General features: G+C 35.4%; 1 protein-coding gene across 1 annotated transcript in view; it reads left to right on the top strand.

Moving 5' to 3' along the window:
- The first annotated feature begins 17,024 nt into the window (after positions 1-17,024).
- The window catches only part of LOC105261663 (Repulsive guidance molecule), a 135,670-nt gene continuing 132,194 nt past the window's right edge, over positions 17,025-20,500 (top strand). Inside the window, exon 1 of the mRNA XM_059124970.1 lies at positions 17,025-17,420. The gene's annotated coding sequence lies outside the window, so the exon portion shown is untranslated. The remainder of the gene's footprint in view (positions 17,421-20,500) is intronic.

Genomic DNA, 20,500 nt, shown 5'->3' with positions numbered 1-20,500 from the left:
CACTGAAAGTACTAAAAAGTACTATATTTGTTACATTTGTTTTTGCGCATATGCGAATTGTAGTTGATATCTGACATTTGGTATAAGGGTCCCTGTTCGTATGTAGCCTGGACATATGGAGGGGGTTTCGGAAATGTGTGCTATAATTCTGTGAAAAGTAGTAAATTTGGTATTGGGGGAAGTAATGGAGTTGAAATCCAGAAATTGTTATATGTATGAAGGTGATTTAGGAATGTTGTACTATAATTCTATGTAGTAAGTAATAAATTTGGTATTGGGTAAACGAATCCGGAAATGTGATACAGATGTCAAGATATGGTGGTGGTTTTGGATATGTGCACAATAATTGTACTAAATGGTACTAAATTTAATATAGGGGAATTCAAAATGCTGAAATCCTTAAATTTAATATTAAGGTCGCTGTTAGTATCTGAGGTTCAGATATGAAGATTGTTTTGGAAATGTGTGCTATAACTGTTCCAGAAGTACAAAATACTACGATATTTAATATTGGATAAAGAGACAAAGCTGGAATCCCGAAATTTTGGAAATGAGGTCATCTGTTGTTGTTTTGTTTTGAAAATGCGTACTATAATTGTAAGAAATGTACCAAATGTTACTAATCATGGATCACTGTTGGTGTCTAGGATAGAATAATGTCTATTGTTTTGGATATGCCTACCAGATGTTTACTAATTTGGTATTGGTTGAAAGGTGAGAGCTGAAATTCAGTTTTTTTTACTGTTGGTTTCTATGGATTATCTATGGAGATTTTGGAAAAGTTTTAGAAAGAAAATTGGTATGTGGGTACTTTTACTAATATCTTCTTTGGTGAAATTCAAAATGTAAGGTTTTGAAGACTTTTTGGCGTAAAACGTAAACATTTTCTAATTATTATTTCCGAAAAAAGAGAAAACTTAAATAAAATGTATAGCCTTGAAAGTCCGAAAATTTAGAAAGGATTGTGTATTTTCAGTAGCAAAATAGTTCGACAAGAACTGTCGGAATAAATTAAAAATTTTAAGGTGGACTATTCGCTGACGAAGCGGGCACTTGTTAGAATATACAGGCTGAGATGAAAAAACTGCAACCAATTTCAGACTGCTGTCATTTCAAAGCCACTCGTCCGACAGCTGTTAAAATTATTCCAGTGACAGCTCATTCTATTGTTTACAATCGTACAAAAGAATTTTGGTGAAAATTTCCCAGAAAAAAATGTTATTCGTGATGGAATTCTAGCGTGATAGTGTGATTTCCTTAAATTTGGCTGGAAACCCATTCGGGCACCGTGAGACTGTTTCATTGGCCGTTTGAAGGCCATAATTCGTGCCAAAGATGACCAATTCGAACAAATCTAATCTTATTCAAAAATTTGATTCTATTTCAGGTATTTTTTGCTTTCATTCAATAAAATTTAATAAAAAAATTGAAAATTAGGCGTTTGACTTTTTTGCAGTTTTTATACCCTCAGCCATATGGCTACAAAGGGTATATACAATTTGATACGGTCAAAACGTGCCTAGTCGAAATAACGGTTTTAGACCCTAGGTCTCTTTGGACCAAATCCGTTTCAGAACATTTGGAGTCGATCTAGCGATGTCCGTCCGTCCATCTGTCTGTCTGTCGATTTGATACAAACTTGGTACATCGTAATATTTTTGTCGAACTTAGATCGAGTTCGGAGATGGGCAATATCGGTACAAAATTTTGAACAATTACAACTCTCATAAAATGTGATGTAAGAGTCCGATTGTCTTCAAATTTCACACATCTCAATATTTGTATTAACCCAAAGTCTGGTGTTAAGGTGGGATATATCGGTCCACTCCGTCTGGTACCTCACCCACAAAAATTTTGAATATCCCATACGCTCATAAAACGAGAAATTAACATCTGATTCCATTTAGACTTGGCACATCTGAATATTTCTTTCAACACAGGATCAGTTAAAAAACGGTAGAGATCCGACCATTCTTTCTGCTCCTCCCCACAAGGTGTAAAAGTTGTACATAACCAAAACTTTACACACATATAATAATTTACTTGACTGATTCTACTTTAATTTGTAACTTATTAATTTCGCTTGAACTCGAAACCACAAAACGAAAATGAACGAATCTTTATTCCGTTTGACTTGACCTGAATACACATTTCCCATTTCCCGACAACAATAAAAAAGCACACAGCTTTTCAAAACCCTTATCACATGAAGTCAAGAGAAATTGTTGAATTGTCCACATCACCAGTTTCCCCCCTCGGACTGCCTAGTAACCTCCATTACTACGACAAGCTTCAACAATGCCCACAGGACGAAAACAAGTCAGACAAATTCATTAAACGATAATGAAGTCTGAGCCGAATCGAATGCGAAAAGAAAAAAAAAGAATTCATCATTCTTCTCTCTCTGTGACCAATTATTAAGGTATGTCGGAGGACAAAAGGACTGTTGGAAAATAAAATCCTGGCACTTTGTATTGTATTAAAACGGAAAAATGCACACGAGACAGACAAACAGACACACACCCACACAGACACAATGCACTTTAGCCATTTGGTGTTTCGTCTGTTTGCGTCTGTGGCAGAGATAAAGTTTGAATAACGCTTGAGCTTCAGCTTGATGGACATTTGTTGGAATGATTTGCGTGGATTTTTGCAAATATTGAAATTATTACATTTATTAAAACCCTTAAACTTTCGGGGCAGAGTTCATACTGATCTATGATGACTTGTATGTATTAACTTTTTTATTGATTCGAGTAATTACTTCAATCCTTGTAAAGAGTTTTGTATAAAAGGCAATTAACAGAGGTACCATATAGACGGGCTTATTTGTATAAACCATATGGAAGATCTCGCTCTAAATGTTTGTCTATATGACAAATAAGTGGTGGATGAAAAGAGCGTTTTTGGAAATTCGTACTAAAAGTACAAAAATTGTCAAAGTAAACAAAATATAGTACCATTGGTATTGAGCACGCGGAAAGAACTGGAGATCCATGTTTTATTTTGCTTACCAAAGGGAACAAATTCGTACTAGGAGGATACACCTTTCAAGGTCTTCGTAAGAAAGGCTCGTTGACGTTAGACATATTTTCAAGGACTTCCTCGCCAAAAATTTAGGATATTTAAACGTTACGTATATTTATACCCTTCAACACTATGTGTTTGGGGTATTATAAGTTTGATTAGGCCAAAAATTATGTAACACTTCGAAATAATGGTTTCCGACATAGGAAACTATATATGGATGTCCGTCCGACCGTCTGTCCATGTTAATTTAATTAATTAATTAATCACGCTACAGGTCACAATTGTGGCCTGAGCTCCACGAAATGGAAAATGGAGTTGGGATTAAGGTCAGAATATAACCCTATTGTTTGTGGAAATGATCGTACAATATTTTTGTGATTTTTGCGGTTGTTTTATAGGCCACAATTATGAACCATAATTTTTATGGAAAATATACGAAAATGTCCACTAAGCCGCGAATATTTTTATACCCTCCACCATACTATGGAGGGTATATTAACTTTGTCATTCTGTTTGTAACTCCTCGAAATACTCATGTCAGACACAACAAAGTATATATATTCTTGATCAGCGTAAAATTCTAAGTCGATTTAGCGATGTCCGTCTGTCTGTCCGTCTGTCTGTTGTAATCACGCTATCTTTCGAACGAATTGAGATACAAGGCTAAAATTTTGCACACAGGTTAATTTTTATAGTAGGTTTATTTTTACAGTAGGCAGGTTGAGTTAGTAGATGGGCCATGTAGGTCCACGTTTTCATATAGCCCCCATATAACAGTACCTCCCGATATTCGGTATTTTGATGATTTTAGCGACATTATTCACCGGAATTGTTTCAAATTTGGTATTTGAAGTTCGAAATGGATACTACAGCCTAAGACAGAAAAATGTCTGTGAAGGTCCACGTCTTGGTATGGCCCCCATATAACGGTACCTCCCGATATTCGGTATTTTGATGATTTTAGCGACATTATTAATCGGAATTGTTCAAAATTTGGTATTTGAAGTTCGCAATGGATACTACAGCCTAAGACAGAAAATTGTCTGTTCAGGTCCACGTCTTCGTATAGCCCCCATATAACGATACCTCCCTATATTCGGTATTTTGGTGATTTTAGCGTTTTTATTCACCAAAATTTTTTCAAATTACGCATTTAGAGTCCGTAATGGAAACTCCAGTCTGTGACAGAAAATTGTCTATGCAGGTCCAGGTCTTCGTATAGGCCCCATATACCAGTACCTCCCTATATTCGGTATTTTGACGAGTTTAGGTACAATACTCACCGAAGTTGTTTGAAATGGATGCTACAGAATATGACAAAAAATTTGGGTACGCAGGTTCAGATTTTCGCACAGCTCCGATATAACGGTACCTCCCTATATTCTATACTTTGATAATATTAGCTACATTATTCGCGTTTATTTCAAGTTCCAAATTTGAATTTGGTAATGACTTATGACAAATAATGCCTGTGTGGGTCCACAATATTCGGTATTTTTAAAATTTTACCAAATTTTTTTCAGGATTTTATTTCCAAATTCGTTCCAAATGGTGGATGGTATTCAAAGTTCGGCCCGGCCGAACTTACTGCTTTTTAACTTGTTTAATCCTGGCGAAATCACATATGCACGAAAATGTTACTTCTGACCGTTACATTGATGCTCATATCAAAGATATCGCATATATAGCAAAATATTTGCTATCTCCTATATCAATTAAGAGGATGTTAGTCAGACCGCTTATAACTTAAAAACAACTGGACGGATTTTAACAATTCTCACAGATTCGGAATGGCCTCTTGCCAAAAAGGATAAAATATAAGAAAATCACGTCAATATATCATAATAAAAACCGAATATTTTTTTATATTTTATCATATTTTTTATCGCATGAGATTTTTTTATATATGACTTACAATATTGAATTTTACGTTTAATATTTTTTTCACTCATGGCACTATTCTTCGGAGTATTATATTCAAGTCACAATTATCTCACGAAATTTTATATGGAGGTAGGGTTAGGGTTAGAGTAGAAGCCTATTGCTTTTCAAGATGTATATTTAGGGGTTCAAATGGCTCAAAAATTAAAACTTTCCTGATCTGGCAGTGGCTCAACTGGACACAATTAAAAACCACTCGACACTGAATTTTGCATGAGGTAAGGGTTTAGTACATCGCAGAAGTGTCGCATTTTGGAGACCTTCGAATTATATTTAGCAAGTAAAATGGAACACAACTTTTGTGTGAATATGTTTTGGATACCTATCACCACGAGTTTAAATATAAGGGAAATTCTTTTGCATAATCGACTAAAATGTGTTTGGACCTAGGAAGATTTTCCAAAATATTATTGTGTTGAAGGGTATCACATGGTCGGTCCCGCACGACTATATCCTTTGCTCATATATTTTAAATATGTTGTCCGACTAGTTTTTGACCAAGAAAATATTTTTAAGGATTTCCAGCCAAAAATAGTGACTTATTTCTAAATATTTTCAAGGGTTTCCCAGTATCGAATCTTGGACTATTTTTTCAAGAAGATATTGGGTAACGATTGGTGATTTTTTAAAAAATAGTTCATGTTGTTCAAAAATACTCAATACTTATCCAATTATTGTTCTTTTTACACAAGAACATCGTTTCATTTATTAGTTGCAATATTTTCCCGGGATAAGGCAGGGAATATCAAGATTTCAAATAGCCTCATCAGTTCAATTGGGTTTTGACTGGAAATATTCTACGAAGGAGCTACTAAAAAATAACTCTTATGGAAAAAACATTTTTCCCAATGTTACGATAGCAAGCTAAATGAAGAGGGACCAAAGAATTGAATACAATTGAAATTCCCTACGCCTTTTTTCAAAATTTAAAAGCAACAATAATGGGAAAGTTCGAATGTCGGGCAAGGCCGGCTATATGATATTCTACACCACTATGAATATTTAGTAGAGCTCTTGTAACAAAAAGTTATTATTGGAAATTTATGGGAAGTAGATCATACCGGCTATGAACCTTGATATGAAGATATGTCTTCGATAAGGATTATATTAAATAAGTAAAAAAGCTGTAAGTTCAGCCGGGCCGAACTTTGAATACCCTCCACCATTTGGAACGAATTCGGCAATTCTCAAAAACAATAAAATCCAATAAAAATTGAGTTAACATTTTAAAAATATCGAATATAAGAGATATTATTAGGGTCAATACGACGACATGGACATGCATAGATGACATTTGTCTTAAGCCATTACAATATTCAAATGCGAAACTTAAAAAATCGGTATTAATGTAGCTAAAATCATCAAAATATCCTGTGAATAACGTCGCTAAAATCATCAAAGTAAAATCATCATCCCGAATATCGGAAAGTAGCGTTATATGGGGGCTCTACGTAGACGTGGAGCTGCACAGACAATATTCTGTCTTTGGCTGTAGTATCCATAACGAACTTCAAATACAAAATTTGAAATAATTCCGGGGAATAATACCGCTAAAATCATCAAAATACCGAATATCGGGAGGTACCGTTATATGGGGGCTATACAAAGACGTGGACCTTCACAGATAATTTTCTGTCTTAGGCTGTAGTATCCATTACGAACTTCAATATCGGGAATTACCGTTATAGGGGGCTCCACGTGGACGTGGAGCTGCACAGACAATTCTCTGTTTTAGGTTGTAGTATCCACAACGAACTTCAAATACCAAATTTGAAATAATTCCGGTGAATAATATCGCTAAAATCATCAAAATACCGAATATCGGGAATTACCGTTATATGGGGGCTATACAAAGACGTGGATCTGCAAAGACAATTTTATGCCATAAGCTGTAGTATCCATTACGAACTTCAAATACCAAATCTGAAACAATTCTGGTGAATAATGTCGTCAAAATACGGAATGTTGGGAGGTACCGTTATATGGGCCTATATAAAAACCTGGACCTACATGGGCCATTTTCAATACCAAAAGTCCTGCAGACATAACATACATTTGAGTACAATTTTATCAATCTACTTCAATTCGTTCGGAAGCTAGAGTGACTTCCACAGAAGGTCAGACGGAGGGATATCGCTAAATCGACATAGAATTTTACGCTGATCAAGAATATATATACTTTGTGGGGTCTTAAATGTATATTTCGAGGTGTTACAAACGGAATGACAATCTTAATATACCCTCCATACTATGGTGGAGGGTATAAAATATTTGTTGCAGCAATAGATACATATATGCACGGTGGTGAAGCTCATAACATAGTCTCCCTACTGAGTTAATATTGATCTACATGCTAACATAGTACTATAATAGCGGGCCCGACAGATGTTATAGTCCTTTACTTACCTTTTTCACCCGAAGTGATAAAATACTTCGTCACAAAATATGCTTAATATTAAGTACTGGACCCCAGTTTTTTGGATTTTGGAGGCTCTAGTCAATATTGTTAGTTGAATCGGAATTTTTGGGTTCTGACTTGTAGAAGCAAAAAATTGTAATCTCTTACGCACATTGCCATGTAACAATAACACCTTATTGCTAGTCGATTTGACTTTATTTTAATTTTTTAAATGACAAAGGATATTAAGAATTTTGTCTAATATTACTTTTCTTGTTTTATCTTGCTTACATAATGTCTACCCGAATCTGTACGCCCTTTTTATACCCTACACCACAAGGTGGTCAGGGTATTGTGTCTTTGTGCATTTGTTTGTAACAGGCAAAAGAAAACGAGATAGACCCATAGTTCCTTTTGATGATATGCATAGGATCACATTCTGAGTCGATTTATGCATGTCCGTCCGTCCGTCCGTCTGTCCATGTATTTTTGTAAACAAAGTACAGTTCGCATTTATTGCCCTATCCAGATGAAATTTTGCACATATCATGTGTTTCGACCAAGGGCGAAACCTATTGAAATTGGAGATAATCGGTCAAAATTTAGATATAGCTCCCATATATATCTTCGTCCGATTTGCCCTTTTTTGTGCACCAAACCTCTAATATTCCAAATAGTATGGGATTTTGCACATTAAACCAAATTAGGCCTGAAAATAAGTATGCCAAGTTTGATCGAAATCGGTTCAGATATAGCTATAGCTCCCATATATATTGTTCATCCGATTTGTTATTTTTGTCCTCCGCAGCCGTAATATGCATTCTGTAACAGCAATATTTGGGGAAATATATCAAATTCAGCTCAGAAATACCTTTGTTAAATTTTATCGAGATCGGTTCATATTTGAATATAGCTCCCATATAACTTCTTCCGATTTACCCTTTTTTGTGCACCAAACGTCTAATATTTGGGATGGAATTTGGCAATTACGACCGAATTGAGTCTAGAAGCTAGTATGTCAAATTTGGTGAAGATCGGTTCAGATATAGCTATAGCTCCCAAATATAATGTTCATCCCATTTTTTTATATTGGTTACCCACAGCGTAATATGCACTCCGCAACAACGATATTTAGGGAAATATATCAAATGCCGCTCAGAAATATCTTTGCCAAATTTTATCGAGATCGGTTCCGATTTGGATATAGCTCCCATATATATCTTTATCCGATTTCAAATTAATTGTGAACCAAATGGGCAATACAAGTCCGAATTTAAAAGATACAAATATTTCGGCATATCAAGTCTTTTGAACTTTAAATTATAATTATAATCGTAGCGTGTATGATTGAACTCTCCCATAAAAACTTTTAATTGTTATGTGGAGCTCTACTAAATTAGCAAAGTGGTGTAGGGTATCATAAAGTCGGCCCCGCCCGACTTTAAGACTTTCTTTACTGGTTATTAATTATTATTTTATTTATTTATTTATTTTTGTCGTAATGACCCATACCACATTTTAGATAATGTTTCAATTGTTCTTAAACGCATTTGTTTTTACGCTGCAATTTTTTTAACATTTACAATGTCATAAATTTGTACTTTTTGTTTACTTGTTTATTAACAAAATATAATCCATCACAATTTCCACATCATGTGGCATATGAGCTTAGAATTTATAATCTCAAAATTCCCACATTTTATGTCGCATGTCTACGATTCTATTGACCAAAGATAATTGGGTTATTCATTTCAGTTAAATTCTAGACAATCACAGTTTATTGGCCCCCCTCAATGGTAATCAATTGCCTTATCTTATCACCAGACAATAGGTCTATTCAAGGTATTCATTTCAATACGCCTGACCACAAGGTGTGTGATTGTTGGGTTGTTAATAAGCACTATATTTTATTGCTTACGACAATGGGGAATGAGGATATTTTTATAATATTATTGGAAATCACACGAGTTGTTATAAATATACGTCAATATAAAGTAAGTGAATTATCTTTGGAAAAATTAGGGGATAATATTTAGTTGTATTTAATTAAATTGATATTCAAATAAAGGTTGTTCATAGAAAAACGTCTTATCAACATCATTTTTAATTTAGCCATGTTTTTTTGTTAAAATTATATAAGAACTGTTTTCGAATATATTTATGCAAATTAACTTGAAGGTCGATAGTTAAACGACCGATTCTATTTTGCTGATAGCCAATAAGGTGTAACCTTGAAAATAAATTAAACTTAGAATTTACGTAGATATGACCCATATATTATAATATTTATTAGTACAAAGGGAACTAAAACGACTTAAAGTGACAAAAGATTGAATTATGATCAAACATAAAGTCCTCAAATCGATTATGTTTAAAGTGGCTCATGGTAGCAGTTTGGGAAATACTTACTTTCTGTGATATGTCTTACTACTATATGCTGTTTTGAAATATTTTTACTGGAACGAAAATGTAGTTCATATCCGCTTTTCGGTAATGAAAAAAATATGCATAGGGCATCAGACGAATTACATATGTAATGATAAAGAAATTAACAATATAAATAGTATCAGTCCGTTTTTGTCCACAAATGGATATAGTCTAGCCTTGCATTATGATTTTGACCCTATGTGGGCTAAGTTCCGAAAAGGTGGTCCAATATTGTGCATTTCGTATCTGACCTTAAATTTAATATAAATGTTGCTATATAATTCCTTATTCACATTAGACCCCTCGATGACTTGTTTCGCATGTTATGAGAGATATAATTATTCAAAACTTTGACTCGTTGCGGGCGACTTAGCAGAAGGAGTGGACCGATATTTTATTAATAAAAATATTTGGATAACTGCAATTTGATGAGAATAACGTGTGTATTTTGCATTTTCTGAGAAATATAATTATTTAAAATTTTGACCCGTTGTGGGGAGATACCAGTAGGAAGTATCATATGTATTTCAAAAATCGGATTCTTATTTCACATTTTATAGAAGTTATAGATATTCAAAAAGTTGACCCTTTGTGGGGGAAGTAACAGAAGTAGAAGACGGATGTATCCCATCTCCATATTAGATCTTGAATTGATAGAAATATAAGAATGTGCCACGGTTGAAAAGAATCGGATACTAATGTAGCTTTTTATGAGCGTCATGATTATTCATACGTTCGACCCGTTGTGGGAGAGGTACCTGAGGAAGTAGACTGATATAAGCCATGTTCACATCAGATATTTATACCCTACAACACTATGTGTGGGGGGTATTATAAGTTTGATTGGGCCAAAAATTATGTAACACCACGAAATATTGGTTTTCCACATAGGAAAGTATATATGGATCTTCCTAGCTCGCCGAGCTGAGTCGATCTAGCCATGTATGTCCGTCCGTCCGTCTGTCCATGTTAATTTGTAATCACTCTACAGGTCGCAATTACGGCCCGATCTTCACGAAATTTAGAATGGAGGGTCAGAATAGAACCCTATTTCGTTTGGAGATGATCGCATAATATTTAGGGGTTGAAATGGACCAAAAACTGAAAAAAATCCTGATTTTGCGGTTGCTCTACAGGTCGCAATTATAGACCAATCATCAGACCGGAAGCTAGCATGGGTCTAGAGCTTCGGGCTGGGCAGACGCCTTCCAATTTTGATGGTCATCGCGTAATATTTAGTGGGTGAAATAGCCCACAACATTTGTGTTAAATGAAAGTCAAATTTTTATTAAACCGCAAATATTTTTAATCCCGGCGAAATCATAAATAGACGAACAGGTCAATTCTGACCGTTACGTAGATGGCGATAGTAAATATATCGGATATATATATCGAAATATATACAATGTGTATATACAAAGGAAGGAGATGTTAGTTAGAGTGCTTATATCTCCAGAATTGCTGGACCGATTTTGAGAAATTCAGAATGTCCTCTTGACATGATTTTGTAGTATTTTGTGATGTCCGCAATATATTAGGGGCTGAAATGGACCAACAACTAAAAATGTTCCTGATTTTGCAGCCGCTATAAAGATCACAAATAGAAACCAGAGAACACGAATTCTCGCATAAAGTTAGAGTTTTGGACAGCGGGTACAATGGACCACTTTGTGTGCAAAAATACCAGCGTTACTTACAGGCGATATCCGAAATACACAAAAGGCGAAATTCTCGCTTTTTTATGCTGACGAATATAGCCAAATATCGTAGACAAGCAAATCATATAGATGGGTCTACATTTGCAGATACAGGGTGGGGCTTCTCGCTTTTGGAGATGATTGCAAAATATTTAGCGTTTCAAATTATGGGTTTGGACATAAGGGTGCTTCTAACATATTGTAGTGTTGTAGGGTATAACATACTGGGTCCCGCACGACTATAGCCTTTGCTTACTTGTTTTTTAATAAAAGTATTAGGATGTGCAAAATTTCAAGACAATCGGACTTTTATATCACATTTTATATAAGTTATAATTATTCAAAATTTTGTGGGGGAGGTACTTTATGATGTGGGCCCATATATTTCATTTTCATACCTGACCTAACACTGATAAAAATATTGGTATTTGCAAAGTTGCTCAAAATTGGATGATCCTTCTCTGTGGTGAATGGAAAATTATATTCCACAGTTATTTCGATGAGGCACATTTTGGCCGAATCAATGATGGTATAATATGACTGAGGGTAAAAACAATATTTTATTATACCCTCCACCATAGAAGGAAGATTATATTAAATTTGTCATTCTGTTTGTAAAACCTGTAAATATTCGTCGTATATGTCTACTTGATGTAGAGCTCCAAAATTTGATAAAACTATTTGTATTGTGTCTCGGATGGTCGGTATTGAAAATGAGATATATCGGTGTACATTTGCTTATAGCCTCCATATAATGATACCTCTCGATATTCAGATTTTTGGTGATTCGGGCACATTTTTCAACGGTATTGATCCAAATTTAGTATTAAGGGTGGCAGAATATTGCCTTGAAAGGTTTTACGGTGGTCCCGATTTAACTGTACCACCCGATATTCGGTATTTAGATAATTTTAGCCACATTTTTTCACAGAATTGTTCCAAATTTGGCATTAGGAATTTGTAACGGGTTCTAAATCTGATGGGAGAACATTCGTAATATAGGTCTACGTTTTCCTGTAGCTCAAATGTAACGGCACCTCCCGATGGTCGGTATTTTGATGATTTTAGGCACATATTTTTCACGGAAATGTTTCAAATTTGGTATTAATTATTATATTATTTGGTATTAAAGATAATGTTTTTTTTTCTATCGTGAGGGCATTATATATTCACTAAATTAAAAAGAAGCGAGTGACAATTATTTCTTTTGGACAGATCCAGTTATGATATCCGACTTGGGAATATATATTAATCTATAACAAGTTAGGTTATAGCACAGACCACTTTTGTTGACGTTATCGAATGTTCTCCAACATATAAGGTGTTCTATGGGATTATGTGCCTCTAAAATTTCGAAATTCTAACTTGTAGTGAATATGCTTTCGTGTTGTGATTCGAATAGAGATTATGTATATTCAAGGTTTAACAAATAGTTTCCAACCGTCAAATTAGATCAAATGTGCTTTAAATATCGAAAATGCATTTTATAGACCTTGATTTCATATGTTCCTTGAATTTATATGTTCCATAAAAGATACAAATGTATAAAGTACATTTGATGGCCAAACCACTTTACAAAACCAACAACAAATTCTCAGAAATAGAGGATGACATTACTTATCAACAAAATAACTTGTAGATTGCTATTGATATTAACAATGATATGAGACAACGTTAACATACATATTTGCTTATCTTGTGTGTCGACTCAACTCAAGTCACTATAACATAAATACTTTATTGCTATCTCCATATATATATTTTTTTTTTCCTTTTTTGATAAAATATTATGTCAACATTAAAATGACAAGACTTCAACAATTATCGCAACAAGAAAGTACTTTGTATGGAAAATTTCTCTTCCTTGGTTTAGAGAGTGTTAGACGACAATTATCATTAACTTTTTGGCCTATGATCTATGACACATGTGTAAACCATCACATATATGCACGTGAACTCAAAATTAGACATTAAATGGAGAGAGCGGGAAGTATTGACTGTCTGTGGTTACTGCAAATGCAGGAAATTTTGTAGATAATGCCAACGCAATGCAACAGACAGTCGGAGGAAAATGAAAATGTAAAAGCTAAGATATGAATTCGCAGACAATACATTTAACAGTCAGAGATGGGTAATTCCATTTCATAATGAAATCGCATAGTGTAGCTCCGAGAGGCAAATTTCTACGAGGAAACTGTTTTTATATTCTTTGTAGCAATACATTGAAAAGCCTTTATTCTAGTAAAACCTTGGGAGCTAAATGAGTGAAATAACCCATTAAACGGTAATGTGTACCTTTCGCAAAAAGACACTCTCTCCTAATTACCATGTAATGAATATTATTGGCACGAAGTGTGTGAATCCGACTATAAGCCGAAGGTTGTGATTTCGGGAGAGATCATCGACAAATGAACTAAAAAAAAGAAAAGATAAGACGGTTGTGTTCAGAACCGTGGCGCAGTATATACTGTTATTAACTACCAACATTAGGTATATCAGTAGCAGCAGCGGGAAAAGGAGGATTGATGACATTAGGTATATCAGTAGCAGCAGCGGGAAAAGGAGGATTGCTGACTTTTAGTGACTACAGAATAATTACTTATTGTCTATTAAAGTATTAAGTTAGTAGATTGATTTGTAAGTTGTCGTCGTAGCAGCTATACGTGAGGGTTGGATCTCTGCTAATCCGATTATAACTACAGGTTCGGCTAGTAGTGTAGGTATAATATGTTGGGCATACGTTTCGTACAACTTCATCAATTCGTGCGCAATACTAAGTGGACAGCTTTGTTTGTCTAGGCAGCCTACCTTATTCAGCTACAATAGATGAGGGTGGACTCCGTGGCATTCATACTGTAGTTGTTCATGACATTTGTGGTGCAGTCACAGTTCGAATGCTACTTTTCCAATACGTAGTGGTTTGGATACCTCCTGCGATAATACCCAAGCAAATACTGCAACGAAAGCCTATTGCAATGACGTACATTAAAGGTCTGGTTCCAACGGTGTCATGAGTAGGCTCCCTGTTGTTTTTTAGTGCAGCATTCAGGCAGGTGTGGATATTCTTCTACTGTATAGCACTTGTACTGCATAGCTGACCATAGACTGAACTATCACATTGTAAGAGGTCAACAATGTCTGCTTGTCCGTATCTCACGTGCTTCAGGCTAGTGCGTTGAAGACCCGGCTCCTACATTCCAATTTATTGCACATAGCTTGTACCTTGCACGGGCCAGTTCAACATGCTGTCGATTGTGTCTCCTTGGATCTTGAGTAGTTCGTGGTAGGACTTAAATCTAGATTCACCTCCCACTCCACGTACGATTGAAAAAACTGCAACCAACTTGTCACTGCTAGCTTTTTTAAGTCACTCGTCCGACAGCTGTTAAAATTTTTCCAGCGACAGTTCATTACATTGTTTACAAGCGTGCAACAACATTTTGGTAAGAATTTTACAAAAAAAAAATTATTCGTGATGGAATTTAAGCGTGACAGTGTGATTTCTCAATATTTGGCTGGAAAACCACAAGTGGCTATCGTTAGAGCTTTCCAGCATTAAAATGTGAGTAGATCTTTTGTGTCTCGTACCATCAATCGTTACCGTGATACCGGTAGCGTAGCCCGACGTCAAAGAAGTGGACGGAAGAAAACAGCAACATCAGCAGAAATGGTTCGAAAAGCGAAGAAGCGACTTGATCGAATATTGGAAAATGAGCTCGGGGTAAAGCCATTGAAATTCCAAATCGTGCAAGAACTTACACCGCAACTTACACCGCCGAATGTGGTGAACTTTCGAATTTGGTTTTATCCGATGAGAAAAAATTCGTTGTCTAGCAGTTTGTAGATAGACAAAATGATGGAGTTTACTTTCCAAAGAGGTCAGCTGAAAATGTGCACCCTCGGTTGGCCGCAGATCTTGAACATTCTAACAGGACCCAGCACTATCGCACTCAGTACGCGCCAACCAAGAATGGTTACAAAATGAGGTTCCTCGCTTCATTTCCAGCGTACAATGGCCACCAAAACCTCCGGATACCAATCCGTTGGACTGTTGTGTCTGGAGTATTTTGGAAAGCAAAACAAAAGCGTCGATCACCTCAATCAAGCGCTTCGTCGGGAATGGGCCAAAATACCGCAGAGAAACATTCGGGCAGCGTGTGATGGTTTCATTGGCCGTTTGTAGGCCATAATTCGTGCCAAAGGTGACCAATTCGAACAAATCTAAATTAAATATAAATTTTAATGCTATCTCCGACTTTTAAAAAATTAAAAATTATGGCGTTTGACTTTGTTGCAGTTTTTTCTTTTATCTCACCCTGTATTTCAAATAATCGATGAAAATGTGTTTGGACCTAAGGAGATTATCCAATATATTATAGTCGAGGGGGAAGATGTTATTCCTTTCTGCCAAAAGACCATTCGGAATTGGTGAGAATTGTCAAAAATCGTCCAGCCGTTTTTGATTTTTAAGCGGTCTAACTGACAGATCTTCTTTGATACATATATGCGATATCTTGGATATCAGCATCAATATAACGGTCAGAACTGACCTTTTCGAGTATTTGTGATTTCGCTGAATGGAATAAAAAACAGTCGCGGTTGAATGGAAATTTACTTTTTTTTTTAAATAAAAGATGTATATCCAAATTGGTAGGTGATAGGTATAACTCAAAATGTTCCTAAAAATCTTGAACTGGATTTGCGCTGTTGAAATTGGTTTCAAACTTTCTCTTTAAAATGCTTCAAACTCCTTAAACTTATTTACACGGCATCAACAAAATATTTCCCATCCCTGATACAACCCAAGGCAGTGTATCCAACAATAAACCCCCTTTTCTCGTCCGAGTGTTTTCAATTAACAAAAGTGCATCGGGTGTAAAACATTGGTTAACATATTCCACTCTCTCACAATGCTGGTCAACTACTCTCTTTGTTGTGCTGGCTATCAATGTATTTGTGTTCGTGAACAAATTTGGCGCCAAAATTTTTAACTTACATTAAATGAATAGAACACAACAATCGTGTCCATTACATGTGGCGGGCGAGCGGTTGGTTACATTGAATGTAAACACCAGCCACGAGACCACATGGCTCTGCTGCTTTCAATGCTATGCTGCTGCTGTTGTCTCTGCCACTGCGCCGTTGCTTTGTTTGGTTTGTGGTAGGTTAGGATTTGTTTATTTACATTTATCCATTTCACCCATGAATACGAACGACGACAATGGCAACACAACGAACTTCAAGTTGACGAATATGACTTCGTTTGCTAGTACAAATCTTGTTCGGCTTGGTGGGTTTGTTGGACCCCAATGTTGCTCAACAACAACCTGTTGATTGTTGGTCTGCTATGACAGTCTTTACAGTTCTCCGTTGGAATGCCAATGGGGAGCTGTGAAATGTTGCTGCAACATGTTGTCTCCCCACTCGCTCAGGCACACACACATTCACCAACACCAACACACCACTCAAATGCAAACAAAAACAATTGGCTACATAGGCTGGCTTCCCCACATTCGGGTTTTCACTTCGTTCAGTGTTATTGTATCGTTCACATTGGAAAGTCAAAGTGCGCGGATAACTTGAATAACGTATCCGTCAGAACGTGTGAACACCTGCAACCGGGTGAATGCAACATTAATAATTGTGGTGGGCCGTCGCATGGCTAAATATGAAAATACAAAAATTAGAAAAAAAAAAAATTAATTATTGAAAATATTTTCAATTAAAATTGAAAAAAATATATAAAAAAATAAGTGGAAAAATAACGAATTTCATTAACGAAATAAACCCAAAATATATCTGTGGGTGTTCAACATTTGAGAAAAATATTCAAATATAAACACAATAGTTTACTCTCAATTGGGATTACTTGAAATATTTTGCAGCAACAACAAAATTACATTGCTGCGGCAAAACAAGTAAAAAATGTAAGTTTTGTGGTTTGGAACCCGTTTCGTTAAAACCCCAATCCCCCACATACACACACATACTTAAAGAGTTCATTTACTTATGGAGAGCGTAAACAAACAATAACAAGTTCAAACAGACAATCATGCTCACACACAGGTGAGCCTCATAAATATCAGATCACAACTCGTTGAGAGTGGAGCTAATAATTCTGAGAGATAATTATAGGGGGGCTTGGTTTGCGATCCGCAGTAACAATGAATTCCTATGCGTTAAGTAGTAGCTAAAATAAACTAAAAGAGAGTGATCTCTCAGATCTCATGTCGCCTTAAGTTCTGGCATTCTTTACCAACTGCCACCCATCATCGTTTTGTTTTTTTTTTTTCGTTTCTTTCTTGTTTCATCGCTTGGGGGCTTGCTTATTCGCGTGATCACTCTCAATTTTTGTTTGTCTTTTGTGTCGTGCGTATTTTTAAATTTCAAAACACGTTCGCTGCTCGATTTACTTTTATCTATTGAATTCGTTTACAATTTGACAGTTTTCCCATAAAAACTGGTTCACTACAGTGATGGGTAAAATTGACGTTCGTGATTATTTTATTGTGGGAAATATGAATAAGATTTTGGAAAGGTTTCTAAAAATAGCATTGAAGTCTGCGAGTAATGCAAATATCAAAATTATGAAATGCCCTAAAACCGAATTCTTTTGTATTTTTTTCGGGACGGGCCGATAATGTGATTCTTTGCCGCTATAATTTGTAAAATGAACAAATCCCTCAAAATATTTAAATTACTTAATTTAAAAGTCGAGTAGTGTTATTATAACGTACAATCCTCAAAGTTCTGAAACCAATATTCTATGAAAACTACTTTCGCTAAAAGAATATTTCTTGAATTTAACTTGATTCTTGACCGCAGCCATGCAGTGACCTTCACCATTATCAATAATATCCGCGGTAGAAGGAAATGTCGACATTGTTTACATGAAAGACATGATTACTTTCGGCCGACGACGATTCAAAATGTTAGGCTTCTGCCCAGGCCTAAACCCTAAGGCCATGCTAAATTCCGCTTCGATTTGTCTTTTCTTGTGACCAGAAAAGCGACTGCCAACAAAAAAATTCTGTTTTAGGTAAACTTCATCCCTTAAATATTTTTTAGAATATCTCCAAAAAATAGCCTTCAGCTCTGAGCGGGCAATAATTACGGCATGTAAATCAACTCAGTTCATGGGTCCAGGATAAATACTTTGAGTTATTGCAAACGTTTTCGCCCTGTAAAACTTTTAATTCCATCAACATAGAAAGTGGAGGGTATAAATATGCAGTCAAAAATCGATGATCTTAAAATCGAAATCAGTTAACGATATTTCCACTTTGCGGGCCCGACTATATGTTACCCTACACCGCTACGCATATTTAACAGAACTACCCGTAACAAATTAACGTTTATATTGAAAACTTCTTCAGTGAAAATCTACCTTAAAAAATCAGTTTTTAGTACTGCAAATGCACAACTTGTTCCGTTTATATCAAAACTTCACACATCGTACTAAATTTTCATTCTTTATTGTTTATATTTTTTTTATTTTATCAAAGATTTTCCTTTTTCCGAATGAGTAATAGGAAAATATTTACTTTTTGCACCAAAAAGTCTCCAAAATCTTTCATTTAGAAGTTTGCCGAGGAGGATATAAGTAAAACCATTGCACAATGGACTCACATCTAAATTTTCTGTCCAAAACTATTTCAACGTCTACATATCCGAACCCGAGAAACCAACAGTGCCTAAATATCAAATTTCAGAATTTCATCTCTATCACTTCACCCAATACCAAATTTAGCAACATTTAATACGCACATCTAAAACAATGTACATCTTTCCATCCTGGACACCAGCAGTGATTCAAAATTAGTATCATTCAGTACTTTTCGAACAATTAAAATACGCATTGGCAAACCCACCACAAGATATCAAGAGAGATATCAATATAAAAGTTCGGGATTCCAGCTCTATTTCTTCACCCAATACCAAAATTTAGTAACAATTAGCATTCTTCGTATAATTTTAGTACTTATTTTCAAATCTGTTCCATATCTGAATTCTAGACACCAACAATTATCGCAATATAAAATTTTACGGATTCAGCTCTATCAATTCACCCAATTCGAAAATGATAATATAATACAATTCAGTACTTTTCGTACAAATATGGAATGCATTTGGGAAACCACCACCAGGTCACAAACGCAAATGCCATCAGTAATCTATATATCAAATTTGAAAACTGTATCTCTATCCTTTCCCCCAATACCAAACATTGTACAATTCAGAACTTTTCGTACTATTACAGTACACATTTCCGTAACATCTGCATGTGTCCAGGCTACACATGAACACCGACCCCAATACCGAATTTCACTCAACACCAAATTGTACCAGTATCATTCAGTACTCTTCGTACAATTATAGTGCACATTTTCAAAACTACCTCCATCCATATCTTAACAGCAGACACCAACATTGACATCTCTTTTAAATTCCTTAATACCAAACTTAGTGCTATTTAGTACATTTCTTACAATTACAATTATATTTTCAAAACCACTTCCATATCTCAATTTCAGATACCTTAAACAGCAATCTAAGTATCAAATCTTTGAATTTTATCTCTATCCCTTCACCCAATACCAGATACACATCTCCGAAACCATCTTCATATTTCCAATCTACACATGAACTGCGATCTTAATACCTAATTTCACCCAATTTCAAATTCTACCAAATATAATACTATTTAGTACTTTTGGTGCGGAAATGTGTACCACAAACATTTCCGAAACCACGTCTTTGTCACAAACCAAACGCCAACAGGGACCCCAAGGAAAATTTTAAAATTTTAGCTTCATACGTTCACTCCAAACCATCATCCTTTCACTAAACCAAATTTAGTACCATTCAGTACAGTTCGCACACTAAGTACACATTTCTTAATCCACCTTCATATATCAAACTTAATTTCCAACCTTCCAAATTTCAAGAATATCCGTTCACATAATACCAAATGGTAGCGTTTTAGAAGTTTACCACAATTTTAGAA

Source organism: Musca domestica, unplaced genomic scaffold (assembly GCF_030504385.1).
Source record: "Musca domestica strain aabys unplaced genomic scaffold, Musca_domestica.polishedcontigs.V.1.1 31, whole genome shotgun sequence".
NCBI classification, from domain to species: domain Eukaryota; kingdom Metazoa; phylum Arthropoda; class Insecta; order Diptera; family Muscidae; genus Musca; species Musca domestica.
Note: the sequence above shows the minus strand (reverse complement) of the source record. Positions and strands in the feature narration are given on the sequence as shown.